This window comes from Nyctereutes procyonoides, unplaced genomic scaffold, assembly GCF_905146905.1.
Source record: "Nyctereutes procyonoides isolate TBG_1078 unplaced genomic scaffold, NYPRO_anot_genome, whole genome shotgun sequence".
NCBI lineage: Eukaryota > Metazoa > Chordata > Mammalia > Carnivora > Canidae > Nyctereutes > Nyctereutes procyonoides.
In genome coordinates, this window is record NW_026575030.1 from 2,315,434 (window position 1) to 2,342,257 (window position 26,824).

Genomic DNA, 26,824 nt, shown 5'->3' on the forward strand with positions numbered 1-26,824 from the left:
GAGCAGGAAGTGGGGCAGGCAGGGGAGTCAAAGATTAGGACAGGGACAGCAGAGGCCACTGCTTTCAGGCTAGTGGTTCTCAAACTTGAGCATCTGTCAGAATCACCTTGAAGACTTACTGAATCACAAGTGGTTGAACCCACCCCCATAGTCTCTGATTCAGTAGGTCTTGGGGGTGGAGGAGAAGCTCAAGCCCAAGAATCTGCATTTTCTCAAGTCTTCAGGTGATGCTGGTGCAGTTAGTCTGAGTACTACACTTTAAGAATCATTGCTTTAAGCTAATTCCCACCCTCTGCCGTTGTGGAAGCTGTGGTCAGCTCCTTAGATAATCACAGAGACCAGACACTAAGATCTTGCATGTGATTTTTCCCAAGTATGCTGTTGGCAACTCATTTAGGGGAGCAAATTTGTCAAGCAGTGATTTTCATGAAGATGAGCAAACTGAGCTTCCCAGGGGCCACCCACAGGGGTTCCTGCCTGCAGGCCTCTATTTCTCCTGCAGCAGAAGGAGAGAGAACCAGCTTGTGTTTTGCCTGAAGGCTGTAGGTTAAATCTCCTGCAGGGAAGGAGCATACTCTCTGCTCCCAGATGATTTGGGTCTAAGGCAAGGCCTCGTTTCTGCGGCAGAGGGATTGACAAGGTTCCTCCTTCCTGCCCCTCCATCACTGAAGTCTGTGATGATAGAAGCCATGTGTTTGCTTATTTTTCATAATGGTTCTAGTTGGTGGAACGGCTTTACCCATTTTTACCTTCATGTCCCATACGCTCCCCAAAGAGGGCCCCACATTTAAGGGAGAAGCTTCTGTTTCCATCTGCCCCAGAACCTCCTTCTCTTGGTTTCTATTGGTTAATATGAATATTAACTGCTAGAATATGCTAGAAACTTGAAGGTCACCCTTGATCGTATCTCCCACACCCAATATCACAGTTTCTCCAAGCTGCTTGTCCGCCCTTCTCCATTCTACTGGAGCCTGTCCATCATGTCGCACACATTGCAAATGCCTCCTAAGTGCCACCCCTGCCTTTAGCCCTGCAATGTCACCATCCTCATCACTGCTTCCAGAATAACCTTTCTAAAACTGGGCCTGGCAAACTAAGGTACCAGCCAAATCTGCCCACGTATGCTTTTGTGTGACTCACAAGCTAAGAACGTTTTGTGGATTTTTAAATAGTTAGAAACAATTAAGAGAACAATATTTTGTTTCATGTGAAAAGTCTATGCAACTCGCATTTCAGTGTCTATACCTAAGCCTTCCAGGAACGGGGCGATGCTACTCTGTTTGCTCACCGGCTGTAGCTACTCTCACTCTGCGTCACAAAGCTGGGTAGTTGCAGCAGAGACTGTATGATTTACAAAGCCTAGAATGCTTACTATCCGGCCATTTACAGAAAAGATCTGGTGACCCCGATTGGCAAAGGAAATCTCACCAAGTTGCCCCTGTGCTCGAAACCCTTCTGTGACATGTTAAAGGCAGGGTTGAGTTCAGGCCTCTTAACATAGCCCACCAAGACCTCTGCAATCCATCCCCTGCCTACCCCTCTGGCCTCACCTCCGTGGTCCCTGGCTTAGCCAGCTTAAATGCCATCAAAACCCAGCCTGGCAATGTTAAAACAAAACAAAACAAAAACCCAAAACAACAACAGCAACAACCAGACAAGCAGCAAGTAAGGGTGAGGTCGAGAGTAGTGTTGAGGCCCTGGATGAACTGGAGACTGCATGCCTCACTACAAACATTTAATAAAACAGAACAAAACAATGCAAAAAAAAAAAAAAAAAAGCCATTTCAGCCACAGGGCATCAATTTGCACCAAACAACTTCTCTTTTTGCTTTGGACCTCACTGACCCTCAGCTGGGAGGGGCTTTCTTTTCAGCTTTTTCTGTTCACCTCCTGCTCTCTCCACTAGGAGTCATCTCTCTGCCAAGTTGCATAGAAAGTTGTGTTAGGTGTCCCCACCGCCCCAGGGGCATCTGAGATGGTGCCTGTCACAGCATAAATTCCTTTGCCTTGTGGGTATTTACTTACTCATTGGTTTATGCCATAAGACCCTTGGCTCCTTGAGGGGGAGGATGTCACCTCACTCAACATTTCCGTTCAGTGTGTGTTTGTAGAATGAATGAATGAAAGTATGCATGAGGTAATGAGTAATCTCAGCGACTCAGCAGTATTGTGATCCATAAAGATGAAGCGATGCGAAGTGTCCTTTTCAGGTCTTAAAATAATTATGTTGTTTTTTTACCCCTTTTAAGAGCTTTGTCCTAGTTTCTTTAGAATTGATCCAGTTTGTTCTGTCTTTACAACACCCTGGGAGAGAAGGAAGGTGAGAAGAATGATCTCTGTCTTATAGATGAGAAAACAGGGGCAGTGGAATATGGTTTGGTGATATCAGGGGAATCAGAGAACTAGAAACTCCTTCCTTTTACATGGCTCTTCAATTCAATTTCACCTCACTCAAGATGTATTGAGTACTTACTTGGTGGAGGCACAACTCTAGACCCTGAAGATCCAAAAAGGAAAAAAATCACAGTTTCAGACTCTAGGCAGTCGCGGTTTCACTAGGCAGATGAGCTTGTTCATCTTGCAACAGCAGCAGGCCAGGGAGCCCCAAGAGGAGAGGCAAGAGGGTCCAGGCAGCCAGGTGTGCATATGCACCTGCGAGAGAGAACGGGAGAGGGGCTTTTCTCATTTGAGTTGGGCATCTCTCTCCAGCCTTCCAACAAGACATCTAGAGTAGTCTCTTCCTGTGATGGAGATGGGACCAGCACCCAACCATCCAGCCATCTGCCTGATGGAGACACAACGACAGTAACAACCCCTCCTGAATCTATTGCCCTCATCCACCCATTGAGGAAGATCTGGCCCCACATAAAGTGGTTGTTCTGTAACCCTGAGGGACATTGCAGAGGGAGGACTTGTTTACCAGTTGTAGACTGGAGAAGATTGGGGGGTGGGGGAGAAAGTAGAGCTTGTATGGATCACTGTATCTCTCCATAAGCTCTGCATGGGTCTGGTATCCTGGCTGGTTTCCTGGGAGGGGACCTGCCCGGGGTGTGCGTACACACTGTTTGCAGATACACCAGGGAAGTGCCTCAAGAGTTCATCTGAGACAATGCTGAAGGCTACTCTGGGGCCACCGCATGCTGTGTTCTGCATGTGTGGTATGTCATTTCGTCCTCACATTGTCTCTAGTTCACAGAAGAGGAAATTGAAGCTGGGAATGGTAAATGAACAAGAAGCAAGAAAACAAGACCCAAGAGCTAATGGGTGGCCAGTTGTCATACTGTAGCACCCAAATGGTAGTCCACTAATGTCCTGGTTTTCCTCATCCTCTGGCCAAAGGATAGGAATAAAAATAAAGCAGAAAGTTTTTGTAAATAAGAAGGTTTTTAATATCATAAAGAATCCATTTTAAAATTTAAATTTTTGTTGGGCATTAAAGTACTCTTTTGTGTATAAGTGCAGTAAATAGAAGATACCTCTGGTTCTGAGGTTTATCCTACTGCTTTTTGAAAATGTTGTCAGGAAACTCCAAAGTCCAGGAACCTTCATCCACACTACATAGCTGATCAGGGTGCCTTCTTTCTTTCTCTTTTCTGAAGATGGCCAAGAAAATTATACCATACACACAGATGTAATTTATATACACATATCCATGGAGTAACGTGAAACGTTTAAATAAATTTTAAAAAGAAGTTCTGGGCTTCCCTTGTGGATTCTGCTTCAGCTTTGTCGGGAGTTAATCTACTTAGAATTATGGTAGTAATGATTGTTTATCTTATAACCACTGTGAACTATTCAATCCTCCTCAGGGAAGATAATCCAGGGCCCGACTGCCCACAGTTCACAGATGTCATTGGAAATTATTCTAACAGGAGTGACTCAGCTGCTTTCTGCTACAAAGATACTGTATATTTTGCCTCTTGGGGCCTGGACCGAGGTAGAGAACAAGGCTTAAGCTAAATGAATCCCCATTCAGTTCCTGACACAGCTGGGTATGTTCCTAAAACTGTAACTTAAAGTCTCCAAATGGTTGCATTGCAGACAAATAGAAAAATAAAAACCACTTCTCCTCAAAACCTAAACAGGAATCTTATACTCATTTCAAACAAACAATTAAACAAATGTTTCCCTTTTATAAAAGGTCATGGCAGGCAAAGTGTATTAGAAAGAAAATCAAAGATGCCTTTTTAAAAAGTAAAGAGATATTGATCTACATATTTCTCTATGTGTTACATGACATCAGATCAATGATTGAAACTGAAAAATTCAGTGAGCAGTTTGGTCTTTGTGCTATCCAGTTGTTATTGGTATTCCAATGAATTGTTCCTGGTGTTGTGAGTATGCAGGCAAAGTCTAAGACGTACAGGAAGTCAAGAAACTGTTTTCTAGTTCCCTGCTAGCAATTCTGGGGTTTGATAGGGGATGGAGAAAAGTTCAAGGGCATAGCAATGAGAAAGATTCAGAAAAGAGAGATAGAAGCGTGAAGGTCTTAAGCCTTATGTGGTATTAGGTGTTGTATAAATAAAAAACTACTTACACACGCAAATAACTTTTATTTTGCTTGAGGCTGACCTGGAGCTCTCATTATCTGACTAGTGCACCATAGTTTGTTGTTAGCAAGAAAGCCAGCTAAGTGCAACTGAGAGACTTAGGCTTGAAACCATTTAAACCTTCATCAGCAAGAAACTGGTTAAATAAAATTGGATGCGTGTGTTCAGGCGAATTCTGTGTAGATAGTATATATGCATGTGAAAACTATACGAGGTATATTGTCAAGTGTAAAATGTTTTAGAACCACGTGAATGTGTACATAAAATAATACTATTTATATTTTTGAAAGGATAAATTTGTATTTGTGTGCAAAGGATTGACCGTTTTTGGAAGGAAATAGAAGACACAGGTAGCAATAGATAATTATGCTTGAAGATGTTTCTGAAGTTCTGTGAATGAAGAGAGGGATTTATTTATTTATTTATTTATTTATTTATTTATTTATTTAACTTTTATACTCTTGACGGGATGAGCACTGGGTGTTGGCAAATTGAACACCAATAAAAAATAAATTTATTATTAAAAAAAAAAACTCTTCTGTATAGTTTGGAGAAAATCCTCATCAAAAGCCTGTGTTACCTTTATGATAAAAATTAGCAAAACAGATTAAAGACCTGGGCATGAGTCTCATTTCTGAGACAGCTCTGTTGCACTATTTTTTTCTGAGAATCAGTTCATTTTTCAATGTGGATAAGACGAACAAAAGGTCTATTACATGTAAAAGTTCTCTGCAGATTCCAAAGCCGGGTCCAGGTGTTCTCACCTCTTTTTTTTTTTTTTTTTTTTTTTTTTAAATGTAGCCCAGGAGCCCTCTATCTGAGTGCATTGGAGCCTGGTGCCAACAGTGACAGTTGCAGCCCAAATATTCTCCAAAGCGTTGTAGAGGGCCAGGACTTTCAGACCATACTTTCCCTCCTGCCTCTGACAACTGCTTGCACCCCACTCTGCTCTACCCCTCCTGCCTGGAAACATGTGGATCTGTGTTCCCATGCTGGGGGAGATGCTTGAATTATTTGGAAAGGGGAGGAGACAGCAGAGCTCCCCTGGCAGCAGAATAGGGCAGCTGTTCTCTGAGACACGTGACTTCACGAACCCTCAGTTGGCAAACACACCGCCTCATCAGGAAGGGAAATCCAGCAATCCAAATGCTTTATGAGGCCCCAAACTTAGCTCCCTCTATTTATTTGGGCTCTTAGTTTAATGTTGATCACTGGGATCTAAATAATGATTCATTGCCCCACCTGACGTGCAGTCCCTACTTTATCTTCCAAGAGGGGTAGGAAGTTCCCGCCAAGTGGGTCTTGGCTTTATTACAGCTTCTCTGCAGTCTGGGCTGCAGCACAGGAGTGACATAGATTCAGAGGGAGAGACATATAAACACACACACAGTCACTCACACTCTGTAACACGCACATGCTTACATATACACTCACACACCACCATGCACATTCGTAACACGCATGGCTCTCACACTCACACCATCATATACTCACACACACACTTACCCACACTCTGACACATGCACACATGTACATACTCACGTATACACTCACACATCACCATGTATGCTCATAACACACATGGCTCTCACACTCACACCATCACATATACACCTATACTCCTCACACACTTATACACGCTCCTGCACTCATACACCAACATGTGCTACTCACTCAAACTCACAACGTATATACACACTCATACACACACTTCCCACACCTTCACTGTGCCATATATGTTGTGAACAAATGCTCCGAACCATGAGAGGCAGTCAAAAAAACTGTTAGAACAGTTTCTGCTTCAGTGAGTTGAAGAGCTTGGCAAAAAGATTGATCTGTCCTCCAGAAAGGGTGACCATGAGCAATCACTATGTCTTAGGCAATGGTATTCAAAGACCTATGACAATTCACAAAATGAGAATTCCCCAGTTCCTTCTCCTTTTGTGTTGTTATTGCCCTGACATTAGGTTTAGTGGTTCCCTGTGGCTGTTAGGATTGCCTTTCCACCCTCCCCAAGCTTGATCAACCACAACTTTTTGCTAAAACAGGTGAAAGAGGGATGCTCAGGAGAAAGAAGTGAAAAAGCTGCACGTTCACCAGGTCCAGCCAGTGACCACTCCTTCAGGAACGTTCTGGAGTTCAGGGAGGTGAGGCAGGATGATGCACAAGGAGGGAAGCAGGAGAAGGATGTGCAGTGTGCTGCCTGCAGGAACTGGGATGGGCTTTAGCCCAGCCCACCGGTGTTCTTCCTTATATACAGTGACCTGGCCATGCATTGTCCAGGCAGCAATGAGAAACTTCTTTATCTGTGGAAATAAAGTCAGCTTGAGTTTCGTGTACATTAGCAAGTCTCTTCTCTTTCCTCAAGGCATCATGGTTTTGCCTCTTCTTTCAATGTGACGCATCTGCCAGGCACCAGTAGGCAGTCAATGACCACTGAGTGCAAGAATGGTAGCCTTTCTGATGCAGCGGTCCAGATATTTCTGTAAAGCTTCCTACATACATAGAAAGGGGCTTTGGCCATCTGGTGGGCATGAAGAGTATAATGTGCCTGAACATTACCTCACTGTCTGAATATCTTTTCTTCTTTATTTATGTGCACTTCCTTGGTGATCTCATCCAGCCTCCCGGCTTTAAATACTAGTTATATACTGACAACTCCCCAATCTAGATCTCTGTCCTGGATCTTGCTTGTGAATACTAGGCTCATTATGTCCAGTGACCTTCTGGACATCTCCAATTAGATACTTAATAGGCATCCAGCTTTACATATTCAGGACAACTCCTGATTTCCTCTTGAAACCTGCTTCTCCTGCAGGCTTCTCCCTCTCAGGAAAGGTAACTCTATCCTTCAGATTTCTCAGGTAAAATTCCTGGATTTGTTCAGGGCTCTTTAATTTCTTTCACTTCTATTTACTTCATCAGATTTACATTAAAGTATATTCCAGAGAGTACCTGGGTGGTTGCAATCGGTTGAACATCCAACTCTTCATTCAGCTCAGGTCCTGATCTCAGGGTCATGAGCAAGTCCTCCATCTGCCATACTGAGTGTGGAGCCTGCTTAAGGTTCTCTCTCTCCTTCTGCCCCTCCTCCACTGCTCACACCCCCCGCCCCTCAAATCAATCAATCAGTCAACAAAATTTAAAGTATGTCTCAGATCTGAGCACATCCTAGCACCTCCACTATTCTGGCCATTATCATGCATCACATCATTCCCTGGATTACAGAAAATGTCCTATCTGGTGTCCCAGTGTTCTCCTTGACTTCTCTGCAGTGCATCTTTGCCCCAGAAGCCCTGGTGTTTCTTTAGAAATGTAAGCAGGAAATGTTAGCCCTCTGCTCTCAAAACACCAGTGGTCCCACATCTTGTTTCAAGTCTAAGCCAGAGTCCTTACTTTGTCTACAACCTAAGTCTCGTCTCTACCCCCACCACCTAATCTCATTCCCTATCCTCACTTTCCCCCGTGCCCTCTCCCTAATCCTACCAGCTTCTTGCCATTCCTTCCTAGCACCAAGCAGATTATCAGGGACTCAGGGACTCCATTTCACTGGTCCTTTTGTCTGGAACATCTATCCCTAACTATTTTCATGGTTTGTTTCTGCATTTCTCTCAAGTTAGCTTCTATGCTGTCATATTAGAGAGATAGCCTCTGATCAATCATATCACCTCTATCTATGCTCCTTCTAGTTAGTCACCATAATACTTAACCCTACTATACATATTATGCATATTTTTTATGTTTATTGCCTAACCTCCTTTCAGAACGTGAACTTGAGAATAGGGAATTTATCAGTTTTGTTTTCTTCTGTATCTCTAGTACCTGGAGCAGTGTCTGGCTGTCGGTAGGCTCTCAATAACTTTCCGAGGAATGGAGAAAGGAAGAAAGGAAGGAAAAGTGGAAGGGAGGCAGGGAGAAATGAGAAGGGAATCATGCGTTCTTGTGGGCCTGAACCCAAGCAACAGTAGACAATGGGATTTTCCATTAGAGCAGTATTTCTTAAACTCTTTTGGTCATGGACATTTGCTAAGAGATGCATTTCACATTATGACATTGTTGACATATATAAACAAAGATATAGATATATTTACTCCATGGTATGCACTCTATTTTCTATTCTTTTAAATTCCATTTTAACATACTTTATTTCATTAAATGCTGGTCTGGATGCCTTAAACTGCATTAATCAACAATAAATTGAACACTGTGGTTTGAAAAATACCATAGAGGGATACTGGAAAATTTTGATGGGCGTAAAGGTTAAAATGCAGGCATGGTGCTCAATAATTGTTCTGTCCTGTGAATTCGCTAAGTCAGACTGCTTTCTTTGTAAAATTTTGGCATTTTGGTTAGAATTGGAGAGGAAAAGGCAATTTTCTAGCAAGGGTGCTTTGATGGGAGAGAGGCATGGGTTGCAAGCTTATAACAAGGTGTTTTAAAATTAAGATGATATCAGCAGAAGATGTGGGTGGGGAGATGCAAGGAACACCTTATTCTTCTCAAGGTTCAGGGAAGTTGCATGGGGCCAAACTCTTTCCCTATATTGTCCACATTTCATACTGAGACAACCCAGTTTCAAATCCTATTTAACTCTCCTCTGCCACCCTGAGGACTTTTCCCACCCTTCCTTTTAGGTGGAGACCCTGTGTACAAAATTTAACTGCTCTTCTGTCATCCACAGGAATGTCTTTCCCAAGAAGACATAATTAGTTCTATATTTTTCCATTCCAATATTCCTTGCCAAACTGAAAGATGACTGCGTATGTTGTACTCGGTCATCGTCTCAGGAGCAGAACTGAGGCATTTCAGTTGGTCACACAGTGATTACTATCTGACACTGAGCCTTTATTATGTGCCAGCCATTGTTCTAAGTAATTTACAACAACTCTATGAGATAATGGTACCATTAGTCTCCACTGTCTGCAGATCTGAGTGTGATTAAGTAAGTTATGCAAGGTTACCTAGCTAGTAAATGGGGGACCTGGGATTCAGATCCAGGCAATCTGGCTCCTGAGTTCTAGTTCTTACACACTACCTGTTCTTAAAAAATGTGCTGATAATGTAACGAAGTTGGTGCCAGCCTATTGCTTCATGAAGTGAAACAAAGAGAACTCCACAGGCATTGATGGTAGCCTGGTATGAGTCTGTTCACACTGCTTGTTCCTGAATTCAGGTTTTGATAGAAGTATATAGCTAAGTCAAGGCTAAAATGGATTATCCCATTCAGTGATTGTGAACTGGCTCTGCAGATGGCTTTTGTTTGGCCCACTAAGTATTTAAGAAACCATGGATTTGAATGGTTTTGGCTAGCCATGTACTTCTCAGCTCATCAGAGTTCCCCTCCTCACCATTCCTTACTGTATCCCCACTCTGGGCTTCACTTGCATTACCTGCCTAGTTCTTGGAGGCAGATTGCACCTGTGTGTGTGTGTGTGTGTGTGTGTGTGTGTGTGTGTGTTTGATATTGCTGTCTTAAAAGGAAATTAGTGTCAACTGACTTTACACTAGATCTCTTACCATGATATAGCCTTCATCTGCCCATACCACTGCTCTGAGGATTAAGAGAAAGCAAATACTGGCTAGGTTTCTTCTCACAGTGCTTCACATCTAAGTGGGAGCCATTTGCTGGATGAGAACCCATTGGGAGCACCAGACCTTGAGGAATATTCTGGTGCCTATTTTCCTGAAGTTGACATAATGGCATTTGATCCAATAACGATTGGGAGTAGCTATTGAGGGAGGAAGTCAAGATGATGGTAAATCACCTATATAAAGCATCAGGCCTTATGGGTGAATGAGAGCAAGGAGTTAAGTGCCCAGGTCAAGTACACAAGGTTTAGGAACAGACTAGGAAGTGGAAACAGAAGGAAAGGAAGCGACTGAGGATTCAGTGAGGGTATTATTGGCCTGCCAGTCATGTGGCACTTATTTTGGCAGCTGCTGGACAGTTCTGAGACTCAGGCATTTAGATAACAGGAGAATGTTTGGCTTCAGTTGGTCATTAATATTTAAGTATTCGATGGGGTCCTACTAAGGGTCTGAGTTAATTATAACTGAATGAACTTTTACTATTGAAACCCTCAGCTCTTAACGAACTCTATGCTAAAGATGTTGAGGAGAAAATGCCAGATCTGCCTATTATCTCTAATATCTGTTCATACTTAATCCCAGACTCTTATAAGGGCCAACAGTGCTTGTTCTCACTTTTTCTTGTTTAATGATGAGCTCCATGCCAAGATACTATTTATGCCAAAACACATGAACTTGATGCCAGAGTAAGAGATGGAAGAAGCTGAAAAAATCTTTTTTCTCTAGAAATATTTCAGAATGGAGAAATGAAGAGCACAGATTTTGTAGTCCAGCAGATCGCTTGAATTCTTACTTTGATGCTTTCTATCTGTGTGTATGGGGCAGAAACTTAAACCTTCTGAGGCTCAGTTTCCTAATTTGTAAGATAAGATAAATCATGCTTGTAATACATAGAGTTGTCATAAAAACTATTAAATGAATTAATAAGCAAAATGATTAGCACATGCTTAACACATACTATAATTCAATAATTGCAATTTTTATTATCACTGCTTCTTAAAGTGGTTGGAACAAATCTAAATAGAAGTGGTTTATGACCTATGACAAGATGATATTTTGTTTATTTCTTGCAATAGACAGTAAACAAGAGTAAGAAACCGGGCTTGCATTCCCCTCTTAACCATGATGTGTAACCACTTACTCTACCAGGAGCAGTGGACAATAGAATATGCAAAGGATGGACTTTGATTCAGACAAACATGACCTTGATCTCTATTAGGTAATTTTGGACAAAATCACTAGTGTTTATGACATTCCTTTTGTTCCCTTATTTATAAAATGGGGATGCTATTTTTCCTAGTTTTTATAATAAAACACTGTAATTTTTCATAATATATCAGTGGTTTTTATTCATTTTCAATGAACATCTCTGTATTTCCATATATTTCCATATGGAAATATGTTGTTGGTGTATTGCATGTTAACCCATAATTTTTTAAAGAATGCCATCTTACTCTTTAGAAAGGTTTATATATATATTAAATATACATGTATATATAATAGAATATTATTCACCCATAAGAAGGATTAGATTTTTGCCATTTGCAATAACACAGATGGACCTAGAGGGTATTATGCTAAGTAAAATAAGTTAGGCAGAGAAAGACAATTATCTTTATTTTTAAAAATATTATTACAGAACAATATCTTACATATTAATCATTTTTGCCATCTGTGGACAATTTCCTTTTGCTCAATTCTAAGAAGTCCAATTACTAAGACATAGGATATGCCAAATAGTTTCCCAGAAAGGTTGTACTAGTTTACAGCTCCTGTTAACATTGCATAAAGATGTCTATTTCAACATGCTCTTGTCAATAGTGGTTATTATCCCAGATTCTGTTCTGCAAGATGATTTTGTCTATGAAAATTTTATATCAGCTGACTGGAGACATTTTGAACAAATAACAGTATATTTGTATCCCAATCTCTTACTTGGTCGAGGCTTAGAAAAGTATTTTAGGATTTTTGATTTTGTACCAGATTGACTGGACCGAAGACTAGAAATATGCCATTTACTATAACAAAGAATGAACTCAGGACTATTTTTATCTTGTCTTAATTGAAAGACCATTGGCAACCTGTATTTCCACCATCTGTAAAATGGGGACATTTGTGTCTCTCCCTTGGAGGAATTTTGTGTAGGACTTAATGGTGAATTGATACATCTCGATGTCTGTGGAGCTGCACATCTTGCAGCAAATCACCAGCTAATGACCACTATGTGTATTGGGGGGTATAATTGTGTGTGAGCAGGGTATTAGACAGCTCGTAGTAGTACTTTTTAGGAGAGAGTTGTAGCAGCATGAATCAGCTAGCTGAAGTGGGAGTAGATCATGATCTAGTGATTCAGAGAGTATGCATGCCTAAGTCTCCAGAACAACCCTCACAGTCTCTTGGTGAGATCCTATCAAGCCCCAGCTTCACTTAGAGCAGTAGTTCTCAAACTTTTCTTGCATTGACATCACCTGGAGAGCTTGTTGAGCCACTGCTGGGTTGCACCCAGAGTTTCTGAAACAGTAGATGGGGGTGGGCCTGAGAATTTGCATTTATCATAGGCTCCCAGGTGACACTGATGCTGTGGTCCAGAGACCACACATTAAAAATTACTGGTCCCCTTGCAGCAGTTTAGCTCTCTTTAAATTAATCCACCACCTGCTGTGGATTTGTGTTTTTATTCAATGGGAGGCCACTGGTATTTGCATATCAGAAGCATTAAGCTTCACCAAAAAGCAGCCTTTTAATTATTTCTCCAGGACATGGTGTTGTGTCTTTGGAAAATGTAAACACATTGAGTATACCTTTTCTTGATTGTATCTTCATCTGGAGTACACATGTAGTCGAATGTGTGCTGCATGGACATGCCTGATATTGCAAGAATAGAATATTTTCAAGTCAGTGTTAGAATCAGCCCCTGCTTTTCAATGCACAGCTATCAAACTTAATTATTTACAATGAAAAATGAACTTTCAGCTCCATTTCAGGCAATGGAGGAGCTCATATTTCCAAGGGCATGCTTGTGATAACTCTGGGTTTAAGTGGCTTGAGAAAGATAAGGGTATATTTCATAATTTCGGAGGAGACTCAGCCTGTAACCACTGAGTTGTGGTCACTGAACAGACAACCATGTTTGGTTCAGCCCCATTCCAGGGGAATGGCTCCAATCCAGACACATGAGCAGGCCAGAAAGCCGGATTATTTAATCACCTGGAAACTCAGCCTGCCACTGCAGCTGTTGGAGGAACCTGTCACAGTTGGTTTGCCAAGGACCCAGGGCCAGATGCCTGCCCTGGGAGGACGCATTCCCAAACTAACACCTGGGCCTCGGGGAGGCCAATGAGATCCCACCAAGCAGAACAGAGGGGCTTGCCTTAGCCAGTGTGTTCCAATTAAATGGGCTCACTCTCCAGAGGAAGAATCCTGCACAGCAGGAAGTGGACAAGGAGGGGAAGAGGTGCAGACATCCAATTAGATAACCATCTCCAGCCATGTCTTACAAGCATGCAGCATTTTGATACTATTCACCAGGAGCCCAGATGCCTCGGAGACATTTCCTTCCCGCGTTTACTTTTTAAATTTTTTAAACTCATATTGGGGAGAGGAAAACAAATGTTCTCATTCAGTACAGATTTATTTTAGCAGCAATGGAGGATTAACTTAGGATGAGGTCATTCCATGTGAAACAGAGTTCTGAAAAAGAGTAAGTGTTTGGGACTAATGGAGATATTATTGAGTTCTTGACTTTAAATCATAAGAGAAAGATGGGCAAGAGGAAGGGAAAGAGGAAGAGGGTTGGAAGAAAAGGGAAGAAACTGGATGTCAGCTGAGCTTTTTTAATGACTGATTGCAAATAGTTATTGAGTTTAAAATAATTTTAAATCTATATATGTCTAAAATGTGTGTGTGTGAGGGGTGTGGGTGAGTATGATGTATGTGTGTGTGAGAGAGAGACTTTAAACTGTACTGATTACACACTCTGGGTGAGTCATATATTCATATACTTGCACATATGCCTGAGACATGATCTTAAAAAATAATGACTAATATTTTTGATGGTGTGAATGTGCATTCAGGATGCAAGCGTCACATGCAAAACCGAAGTCCATCCACAATGTTCCCTTACCTCTGAGGACCTGCACACTGGGTATTCTAAGGTACCAAGAGGTGATTAAAGCTTGTGGGAAAATGCTTACCCAGTCCTGGAAATAAACCATGCTGGTTTGTTCTAAGTGAGTAAGAGGCTTCCCTGAGCCTTCAAGAGACAGCCTGCTTTAGACTCTATGATTTATGCTGCACTGTAACTCCATTATGCTGGCTAAGGTAGAGGCAGACATCCCCCCAAGTTATTAAAGCTGTTCATTTCTTCTTAGCACCCCACTGTGCACAGGGTTTCCATGGTAAAAGAGAAAATAGCTGTTTCCCTTATAGACATCTAGCCTGGGGTTCAGTTTTCCACATCCATCTGAATAATACACAGAGCTCAGAGAAACAGAGGTACAAGTATTTAGATCCTGCTCGTCCAAAGACTTGGAGCATGAATAATTTGGAGTGTAGGATTTTTTTCAAAATTTATTTTCATCTTTTTCTTTTTTCTCCTACAGAGAGGTAGAAGGTAGAATGTGGTTTAAAAATTCATCTCTAAAAAGCAGCAGTGACTGGGGTTATCCCAGCTTAGCAGTAACTTGTGAGTGAGCAAACAGGTCCAAGGGGAAGCCAGGAAACTTTGGCCTCCTGAGTATCAGGGAAGGAATCCATGGTTTGCACCTGAACTTTTGATTGATGTGCTCGCAGTGGGCTCACTGGTTTGTCTGGTTTCTCTGCAGCACCAGAGTTGGATAGAACAGGAAAAGATAACAATTTAATCTCTATTTTTTTGTGTGTTGACATGTACAGAAGCCAAAAATACTTACAGCGTTCTTTATCCTATATTTCTGGAAAATAAAAGAATTGTGTTCTCATGGTGGAACCATAATAGAGAGAGAAAGGCACATATGTTAAACCCACGGGGACGTTAATGTGGAGGTTTGAAATTGGACCTGGGTATATCTCAGTTTAACATAGAGGATGTTCTTATCTAGGGAAAAAGTAAGGTCATCAAAATATTGATATAGCCAATTGATGGTGAAGGGCAGTGTTTATTGCCATGAGCGGGATGAGGGCATTCATCTTATCACTGTTTCCCTTCCACTGAGACAATTTTATTTCCTATTTCTGTTAAGAGCTGTCTGCATCTCTGCATTCAAATCCTTTACTCTAGCCAGGTATACCCACTTATCTGTCTCCACACATGGACCTGGGCTAGTCAACCCTGAGCTGGCCTCCTGCCCTATAGAGAATAAAGAGTAGGCCAGAATCTGGCCAGAGAATTGAGGTCTCTGCTGTCATGTGCTGTTGGCAAGTCCCATTTGAGCTGCCCCTCCGAGTTCTGTGTGTATTCAAGTTCCTCATTGCCTGATTTCCCACTGACCCCCTTGCTTCAGTCTCTTTATAAACACGTAGAGTACATGCACTGTATTCACATCATACATAGCGACCATTGGGTGGAGGCTTTTGAACTTTTAGCTCCTTGAGTTAAAATCCTAGCTCTGTCCACTCACTAGCTGTGTAAGTTTGAGAAAGTTATTCAACCTGCGTATGCCTCAGTTTCCCCACTGTAAAATGGGGATAATGAAAGGACATAAAGTAAACTTAACTGAATGAAGACATTTGAAGTGCTGTGAGAGGCATTTGGCACATCCTCGGTGCTCTGTCAGTGTTTATGGGCATTACACTTAACAGCTGGTATAATTTGACTTTTTGTATTTTCTTTAATTTTTCAAGCTGCTGCTCTGCTTTAAGTGTATTTCTTTCAGATGATCTGTTGGGTTGCTTCTGTATTAGAGCATATCCCATAGTTTCTCACCCTGATTCCGTGTTCTAGTTGTCTGAGAAAACAGATTGCATTGAAGACTGCAGAAACCATGCACACTTTTCCCTTTTGTACTTAAGATTCTCAGGGTTTGAGGCAGTGACACAAGTTGGGCTCTCTAGAAGCAGAAACTGAGATAGAGCCTGTATATTGATTGGGTTAGGATATGGGTTGTGGGGTAGAGGTAGACAATTAGGATACCTGCAGAAGGGAAGGGAAAAAATGTGGACTGGACACATGGAGAGGGTGAACCGTAATGCAGATGCCATCGAGCCTCAGCTACCCCTAGAGACAGCTGTGAAATGCATATGGCCCATGAAATGTTCTGAATCAACTCAGAATTACCTGGCCTTTACATTCTTATATGGATCAGAAACTGAATGTGGGCCACTTGGGGAAGGATAGGCCCTGAGGTAAGGCAAATCTTGAAGGAGTTGGCAGCTGGTGACCCCCTGCTGCTTGAGGAGGGATCTGGGCAGCACAAGACCGCATCCTCCACAGGTTGAGTTCTGGACTGAAAGACAAGGCCATCTCAGGAGGACACACCGCAGCATCTGTTTGAAAAGACTTCACAACTTGGACAAATGTCTTTTACTGGGATGGGTGGGGGAAGAAAAGGAGGTTGCCCAAGGGTAAAGGATGATGCTGAGGGCAGGAAGTGTGGCCAGGAAGATGGAAACACAAGAACCAGAGCAGAGGTTTATGTTACTGTAGGAAGTGGGACTCAATAGGAAAGAGAGGAAGCCATGCAGAATCTTTACATGGGAGGAGCTGATGGAAGCAAATTTGGAGTGTTAGATGATTTGTATAGAAACACAGTGTTCCTGCTTTGACTTTTTTTTATATAGACTTCAGGAAATTACCAAGAGAAGTTGGATGAGTTTAGGGTAATCAAACCTCTCTGTTTGCCCAGACCAAAGGGTTTCCCAGGATGCTTGACTTTCATTGCTAAACTTGGGTTCTGTGTGGGTTGAACAAAGCCTTGTCCCAAGGCACCTCATGGACTAAAAATCGAAGCCATGAACAGTGAATGGGTAGAGAGTTGGGAAACCATGAGCAGATATTTTTCCATCTAGTTAGCAGTGACATTATTGATGATTCCTGCAGTGCTTCGCATGTACTTGGCAGCTAATAAATATAGATCAAAAGGAAATGGAACATGAGGACAATGAATTAAAAGAGAATTTTTTTTAGAACAAACTGCTGAGGATAGGGAAAAAATGGAAAGAGTGGTAAAACAGGCAATACATTGAAGATACAATCCAGAGCTAAATGCCATAATGCCCCTGAATATTTACAGTGCCATATTGGTTAGGCCAGGCCCCAAGTCAGTATCTACAGTCCAGACAAGGACTCTTTTGTACCCATGTGCATTGCTGAACAATCCGGGGAGCCTTCTCTTTATTTGTGCCCTCACCTCAGTGATTCTGGAATATCCTTTCCTCCCTTTCTCCCTTCCTTCCCTCTCACTAGAAGTGTAGTATGTGTTTCAAAGTTAATAAGAAGCCCACTTCCACCCAAAACTGACATCCCACATACCCAGCACTCCCCTCTCCCAGAGTGAATGAATCTCTCCGGGGGACTGGACATAATTTAGTGCTGGTATGGAAGTTTGGTGTGGGGGCCAGGGAGTGGGCCCCATATTTTGGGGAGTGCTTTTCTAAGGCTTGCTTAATACAATTCCAAGGCCAAAAAGTCTTGGTGGAAATTAATCTTGTCTCTACATTGAAATGAGAGCAAGAACTGCTTTTTTTTATGTCCAAATATGGAATGTGTTATAAGAAAGGCCCTGAAGAGCTGATATGTTTCACTAACGGTGACCTTTGGACTTTCTGACCTCACGTTAAACACAGTTCACACTCAGTCAACAATACCATTAAGGAGCTCGGCTCCCTACTAATGACTAAATTCTCTGTATCCAAGAGGTTGGTGCATCATGCTCAATTCACTGCACATTATTGTCAGGTTACCTTAACTTTCCTATGTCTATAATAAAATCTCTCACCACCTCTCACCCTTAGACTAATGGTCCCTACACTTTCAGTTTATTTTCCTCAAAACAGGAGTAAAAATATTTTTCTATGTATTTTTCTATTATGCCTCCCAGTCAGCAGACACCTGCAAAATAGTCTATGAGCATTTGTAGCTGTTTGGATTCCAAAATATGCACAGAGCCTGGAATACAGGAGGTATCTAATGAGGGTTTGTTGTGTAAACTGTGAAGTGTTCCATATAATGTTTGGTGAGCGACTCAGTGAATGAATTAGCAAATTCAATGATAAATTAAAAAGATAATGATTTAAGACATGTATTGGTATAGTCCTCAAGGTCACATGACATTTGTTCGACAAAAATACATTATTTTCTCTGGATTCCCCATAAGTTTTTCACCATTGTTAAGTGATACTGATTGCATCTGGGAGGAGCAGGCAGGTATGATAAGCCACATCTGCCATGTGGATTGGAAGAGGGGTAGCTGAAGAGGGAAAAGAGAGGAGGAAAAGAAAAGAAACAGCCAAGTTTCCTCATCTGAGGCACTGATGCCTTGCCTCCCTGCTTCCCTGGCATCCATTCAAGTCTGTAACTGGATTTCCATGTTGGATCAAATCTACCTGCTTGCCCTTACTTCGTTGGCCTCATGCCTAGCACCATGCTAACTATGAAGTTTAAGAATATGGTCTCTGAATCAGGATGACAGCAACGTGATTGGACGTGAGGGGCCTACCAAAAGCAAATGTGAACGCATGAGTCCTTGCTGTGTATAATTAAGTGCTAAGCTATAGCCACAGAAGGTCTGGATTAAAAGAGCTCAGAGAGCAGGGGTCAAGGAGAGGTAGAGTGGACAGGGAAAGAAGAGTGTAGTTTAGTTCAGTTTGTCCAGCCGTGCCTGTAAGTATGTGTCCCTCCTCCGGTCTTTCTGGCAGGTGGGAGTAGGAGACGGCTGGCAGGATGGGCTGTCCGACCTCATGGATACCACTCTAAAACCATTTTATGTAACCAAATTCAACCCAGGATTTTATTTCAAAAGTATCCTATTGCTAGATTAACATTCTAAAGGTTCCTTATTATAGTAACTATACTACTCTTCCTATATAAACAAGGGATTTATTGTTTTTATATTTATTCAGAAGGTACATATGGGCCATATCATAAGTGTTTCTAGCCTAACAGTAGCCTCTTGTGAACTTGACTGATAGGACTCACAGAACTGTGATCAGTCAAAACAATAAATGATGACTAATAAAAAGAATGAGTATTTTCTCTGTTATTAGAAAGGCTATTATTTAAAATAATCTCCCCGCCAGTAGATTTTTAGGTTTAACAATAGATTATTGCAGCTGAAAAAGGCTTTAATCTGTCTTCAAACAATTCCCCTGGATTTATTTAAGGTATAAAGCTTAAGACAACAGTGACAATAGAGCTGAGGGGCTCTATTATCTGCACAGTTAGGTCTTGCAGGCTCACTCATTCCTCAGGGGAATTATGGACACTCCTAGTACTCTGTGGACAAAGGACAAAGGACCATGTCTTGACACCAGAGTGAGCTTTGCCTGGGAATGTGAGGAAACAACAGCGGCTTCCTCTCCAAAGAGATGCTCTAACCGTGCATTATCCCTGCTTGCATGGTGACCACTTTCTCTCTCTGTTGGTCTAGGGCAAGAGGGCAAGGCTTGCCCTGGAATGAAAAAGCTCATCTGGGGCAAAGCATCCTTTTGAGCCTCGGCCCACATTTCCACAGGTGTTCTTTACATCTGAGTGAGCAGCTCTCCCTCTGTCTCACCCTCCATTTCCAGGGCTGTTTGGTTGGGGGCAGGCCTTCTAAAGGACCCGTGACGAATAGTTGCCACAAAAATAAGGGGTTTCTGGAGCCTAAAATATCAGGCCATCAGAGAAAAGAACTCATATTGTGTGTGTGTGTGTGTGTGTGTGTGTGTGTGTGCATGCTTCCAAAAGTGAGGAGAAGAAAGAAGAAAAGGCACACCCCTCTTCCAGCCCATCCCTCACCAGGCCCCTGCCCTGTCTCCCCTCCAGCATCCCGGCTTTTGTCTTTTTAGCTTAAGAAGATTTGTCAGCATAAAAGGAAGAATGCGGGGGTGGGGGGGGGGTGGGGGGGGGGTGGCTCTGGAGTTGGCCCAGGGCTCCCTGGCCATTTGGGCAAAAGCAGGCAGAGGTTCTAAAGCCCGTGAGTCTGGCGTCTGGGGACCCAGTCCTGCTTCCTCCCTTGGGCCCCCTGTCCTGTTAGCAGCCTTTCCTCTTTGCATCCCAGGGCAGGTGTCCGGGGCTAGTATGAGGAGGGGGGAGGGGACCATTCAGTGTTTTAGGAACCCTGAGGAGCCACTGTCCTGCCATCCAGGGCAGGCTTTATTAAAGGCACCAATCGCATAATAATCCAGGTTTCACACATCTCGGAGAGTAAGAGCCTGTCTCACCCTCTTCCTTCCCTTACTTCCATCACTGATTTTAATGGCCTCTCTGTATCTGGTGAAAACTGAACTCCGGGTCTTTTTATTTAGACAATCCCCACAGGCTTTCTCAGTTAGTGGACAGCCGTGTCCCTTGAGGCCTCCTTCAGGCTCTGGTTTCAGGAGGACTCCATTCTCAGGTTAAAAGGAATGCTACTTGCATCTTGTAGTTTAATGAATTTGCATAAATCTCTGAGGTAGCATTGTTAGACCCGGCGTGCAAACTGGACTTGAATGCTGTACATCAGATTGGTGCAAGACCCGAGTCAGGGGGAGAATATGGCTCCCCTCCCCCTCCCCCTTTCCCACCTCCTCCTGCCCAGCCCTTTTTATTTGGGGCAAGCAAAGCAGTTAAAAATGTCAAACTCACAGTATGCACTGTCAACAACACAATGAGGAGGCTGAAATAAAATCCTCCAACGTCATGGTGATACTTTATCCTTACATGGGGCCTTTCATCAAGAGTCTTCTCATGCCTGAGGAACATTAACCCCCACTCTTCCTCTAGGGCTGGACCTGGAGCCTGAGCTGGGTGGGAAAGCAAATGCATGGCGGGGATAGCACCCCATTTCCAGGACAGATTTTCATGGTAGGTCAAATTTTACATCTTTCCCCTTCACCTCCTTTCTCAACAGATGTTTGCTGTATCAGCCCCACTCCAGAGATCCCTGGTGCCCCAATAATGTCCACAACCCAGTAAACTACATGTGAGTTGAGGGTACCAGCAAGCGACCCCCCTCCCATTCCTCCCAAAGAGAAAAAAAGCATTTGGAAGTTTGAAACTTGATATATCATGAAATGCATCAAAGCAGTTGTTATGAGAGTAATCTGAACTTCGTTGGACTTCACACTTGATGGTTTACTCTTGTTTTTATTTGATTTATGTACGGAGACTACTGTAACATCTGCAGCGATTAAAGGCTGAAAATGTTTTTATCTGACTATGTGTTTGGAACCATTAGTGTGGCACCTGTTTTATCTCTTCCAAGTTGCATTTTGTGTACCAGCTTTGTGTCAGATGTGATCCATGTTGATAACAGTTAACGGAATTTGCTTGTTGGTCACGGTGCTCTTTCCTGAGGAAACTGGACAAAGCTACTGGGTCCTTATCAATGTCTGGTTGTAGACAAGAAGGTCTTATATTCATTTCTCTTGTTATAATCAGTGTTTCTTAAGATATGGTCTGAAGACCACCTGCATGAGAATGTTTGGGCCACTTCTCAGACATGCGGATTCTCAGGGCCCCTAAAGACTCACTCTAACAAACCAGGCTGGTTTGAACACAGAGTTGTTCCTATGTTATTCCTTCTAAATTCTCTTCTGCTTCCTATTTTTGATCATATTAACTTTTACGGAGTAGACCGGCTGACAACAGGTTCTCTTTCACGCATTGGCAGAACCATTAGCTCCGCAAGAAAAAAACAGATACTGGAGCAAAGGATTATGAGTTACTGAAGGCTCTGTGCAAAAGTAAGAAGGAAACGCACTTAAATGCCTGCTCTTCGATATTTTTTCTTCACAATTGGATCTTGCCTGTCTCCAAGAGCATGAAGAATTTACTCCACCAGTGATGCTCTGGGCCTGAGTCCTGTGAGAATGATTCCTATCATTGGTCTTTGTACTTGCCTTTTTTTTTTTTTTTAAATGGAGTTAGAAGTACAAGTCTTTATTCATGAGAGACACACAGAGAGAGAGGCAGAGGCAGAGACATAGGCAGAGGGAGAAGCAGGCTCCCTGTGGGGAGCCTGATGTGGGGCTTGATACCGGGACTCCGGGATGACACCCTGAGCCAAAGGCAGATGCTCAACCACTGAGCCACCCAGGCATCCCTGCACCTGCTTTGAGGCCTACACCATATCTCCTCTAAGAGCTAAGCAGAGTGACTGGGTTATGGGAAGGAGCAGAAGTCACACTACTTTGAGATTGAAGTCTGAAAGCCTATTGAGTGTCTATTGTCATGTATCACATATAGGAATCAGAATTGAGTGCTTTATTTTTTATTTATTTATTTTTTAAAAGATTTTATTTATTCATGAGAGACATGGGGGGTGGGGCAGAGACACAGGCAGAGGGAAAAGCAGGCTCCATGCAGGGAGCCCGATGTGGGACTCAATCCCGGGTCTCCAGGATCACACCCTGGGTCAAAGGCAGGCACTAAACCACCAAGCCACCCAGAAATCGCCAGAATGGAGTGCTTTAATGATGGCTACATGCTTCTAATTCCAATTTGTCATTATTCATATTGGTTTATGAAACTTCTTTTTAGGATTTGTAACCCTCAGAGGGATCTAGGCCACCCCAGGACCCTGGAAGGTCAGATAGACCTGAGTTGAAACGGTGGTTCTACTTCTTATTATTTGTGTGGCTGTAGTCAAAGTTATATAAGTAACATATCTCTGTGGGCCTCAGTTTCCTTAGTTGCAAAAGGGGAGTGATAATAATACATAACTCACTGGGTTATTTTAAAGGCAAATTAGATTATGCATTTAATAAGGCAAATAGTACACATAAACGCTTAATAAATGGCAGTAGTTATATTTGCTTCTGGGGATAAGAGACAGAGAGAGGGGAAATCAGATACTGCAGATACAAAAACTGTACCTGTGATGATAGTCTTGGTAGGTCCCCCAATAATACACGACCATCACCAGCAGGCACCTCTAAGGGACCTCTTGGCTGTGTTTCACAGCTTGCAGATCTGATTACCATCTCAGACTATGGGGATTTTCCAGAAAACACTCAACCATGAAGAATACAGTACAAGACTTTTGAAAATGGAGCAGATAAATGGACATTCGTATGCCTGTTATAACACCACCTGGCAGTCCTCCATGAGTTAGGGCAGGTCTCGTAGGGGAGAGGGGATTGCCTGAATGAAGCTGAAAGGGGAGGTGAGCTAAGCATCTTAACAGGTGAAGTAATTTGGGCAGCAGCGTTAATGATCACCTGGTAGGGGTGGGAAAAACAGTCCCCCCCCCAACATCTTACCCTTATTTAATTTTATACTAAGTTGTAAGTCAAGTTAAATATTTGCCTTTAACTTTCCCTTAAGAAAGTGTGATCTTATCATACCCAAGGGGCTCCTAATGTGCATTTAAATAGAATCTGGCCTCAGTTTCCTGTAATGTGTACATCAGAGCAAAATAAAAACATGTGGGAAATATGGGCTGTGCTTTCCTTTCCTTGAAATTATTACAGACATAAGATACCTTCTCACTAGGAAGTTAGACAAGACTCCAGAATGTTTTCTCTAGAGGAACGGAAATAGTGCTTTGAAAAAACCTCTTACCTTGTTGGAAATTTTCAGTTGTTCTTGCTTTTGGACTTTTTCCCCCTAAAGAAAAATATCGTGTCTAATACATGGCTTACGCCTGTGGGTTTCCATTATAGAGGTCTTACAGACCGTGTGGGGAGGAGACAGACCTGGGCATTGTGCCATCACCCCAGACTCCTGAATTTCAAAGCCTGGAGTCCTTAACAGAGCTCTGAAGACTCTTTATGGATTAGACTTTTCTGACCTTCCTCTGGAGAGTTTCTTAATGTTAGACCAGCCATGACAAGGAGCTGGGCAAACCTGTGCCCTTACAAGCTTTCTGACTTTTCCTCCTGTGCTTGCTAGCAATCAGCAAACAGAACCAGAGCGGTTCATACTTGTCTTACCTGAAAATTCCATTTGTCAAACAGCAATTGCACAACAGAAAGGTCAGCACTTTATGTTCTGAACACTTGACTTTAATCACTGTTTAAGGTGGACAAAGTCTAAGAGGTTTTCAAACCATTTCTCCAATGTAATGGAAAGGGGGATTGATCATCTGATCAGGAATGAAAATCCAATGTCTGGTACTGGATCTTCTTTATCCCATCCCATCCCCTTGTACTGCTGTATCCTCCTAGAAACTCCAAAAAGATATGTTCAATCGATTTATCTTTAGTGAGCACCTACTATATGCTAGACATTTGCTAAAAAAATAGCTAGTCTCTTCTCATGATTTATTTGGAAAATTATATAGTCATGTACTTTTATTATTTTTAATAACAAAGTGGAACATGCTCATTGAAAAAAAAAGATCAAACCACCCATAAGCATACAGAAATGAAAGTTCCCCTCTCTCACTCCTCAAAGATAGCCACTGTTAATAATTTGTGTAATTCCTCCATCATATGCTATGATCTATACTGCAATTTGCTTTATTCATTCAACAAGCAACTACTTTCCATATCGGTATATGCAGTTACCTCAGGTTTTTCACCCTTTCTAGGTTTTCCGTACTCTGCATGTACCATAATTTCTATAACTTAACTTTTCTCATACTGATGGATATTGAAGTTATCTCTGCTTTCTTTATTGGTTTACAAATAATTCTGCAAAGAACATTTCTGGGCTTACATCCTTAAACTCTTTTGTGAACTTATTGATGGGATCACTCTGGAAAAGTGGAATAGCTGGCTCTAAGGATTTGTATCTAGAAAATCTAGGTATTTCTAATTTGCTTTCCATAAATATTGTGTTGGTTTAAACCCATAAGAGATATGCACTGTCTTTACATAATTCCTATATGAAAGTGGAGTATTTGGGGGCCTATCAAACTAATAATCTACCACTGCTCTTTGAGAAAATAATTTTTGGATATGCAGTGAGCATCCACTGTGGGCAAGCAGAGAGATGTGAGGTCGTTGTTTTCTAAGGGCCAGGAGAGTGTTTAATCTAAATATACACCCATTCCATGGAATCCGCCAACCTTATTCCTGCCTCCATTCTTAGTGCCCTCCCCCCATTTCTGTTTAAGATTGACTATGGCAGGCGATTTGGTGTAAACAAATAACACAACACAATGGTTGCCCTCAAAGACCTGTCAAACTGGGTTGGGGAGACAGAACACAGATGGCTACAAAACAAGCTAAAAATACAAGTCAGTATATAAAAAGCTGCAAATAAATATAAATAGTCAGCATCATTATAGCAGTTCAGAGGAAGGAAGGAGAACAGTAGTCTACAGCGTTGAGCTTCATGAGAGAGACTTGGTGGAGGATTTGTGGATTTCCCTAGGTGGGGGTGGGGTCGGTGGGGAGAGAACTATAAAAAACCTTTAGAAGCAGTTGACAGAAGGAGAGATTCCAGGAGAGAGTGGAAAACAGGCAGGAAAGTGCCCATTTTTGTCTTGCTGGTTGGAAGTGGGCTGAGGCCTATAGTACTGTGTTGAAAATATTATAGATACTTGGCAAAGATTATTATTATTATTTTTGGCATGATTGGGATGGTGCAAGTAGTTCATTAAAATGTTGAGAATCTGGTGAAATAAGGTGAAGGGGATTAAGAGTACACTTATCTTGATGAACGCTGAGTAAGATATGAAAGTGTTGAAGCAATTTGTTGTACAGCTGAAACTAATATAACACTGTATGTTAACTACACTGGAATTAAAATAAAATAAAAAAAATTTTTTTTTGAGACTCTAAAGAAAGCTTCCAGCACTCTCCTTAGAAAAAAATCCACCTAGGGCAGCCCAGGTGTCTCACCGGTTTAGCACTGTCTTCAGCCCAGGGCCTGATCCTGCAGTCCTGGGTTTGAGTCCCACGTCAGGGTCCCTGCATGGAGCTTGCTTCTCCCTCCTCCTGTGTCTCTGCCCCTCTCTCTCTCTCTCTGTGTGTGTCTCTCATGCGTAAATAAATAAAATCTTTTTAAAAATCCACCTATTTGCACATATACACAAAATTTTGCCTGCGTTTCACAGAACACTTTCTTCTACTCCAAGATGAAAAATTTGAGCCACTCACACCCCCGCAACGGGGTGCCTGAGTGGCTCAGTGTTTGAGCATCTCCCTTTGGCTCAGGTCATGATTCTGGGGTCTTGGGATCAAGTCCTGCATAGGGCTCCCGACAGAGAGCCTGCTTCTCCCTCTGTCTCCCTCTGTCTCTCATGAATAAATAAATAAAAATCTTAAAAAAAAAATCAAAAGAGTTGCACCCTAAGACAATCCACTTAGGAAAGACATTAGGCAGGCATGTAGATCACAGGAAAGTTGTTAGGCCACAGAAGACAAAATTAATATTCACATTTGAGAATCCTCAAACTCTAAAGGAGACTGGAAACAGGTGGGTAAACTGCTCCATGAGGCCGGGCTGGCATTGCAAACTTTTCCCTCCACGTCTTCAGTTTATGCAGCGTCAGATCTGTGTCTTTTTTTTTCCGGAGAAAGGCTCTGACCTGAGAAAAACCAGGTTCTTGAAAATTTGAATCAATGGGATTATTTACGCATGTATAACTGGAATCCGCTCCGAGATGCTGATTTTGCTGCAGAAAAGATACTCTTGC

General features: G+C 42.3%; 1 protein-coding gene across 7 annotated transcripts in view; it reads left to right on the top strand.

Annotated features, from left to right (window-relative positions):
• Positions 1-26,824, top strand: part of NCKAP5 (NCK associated protein 5) — a 947,559-nt gene that overhangs the window by 64,007 nt on the left and 856,728 nt on the right. The gene's annotated exons all lie outside the window — the stretch shown is intronic.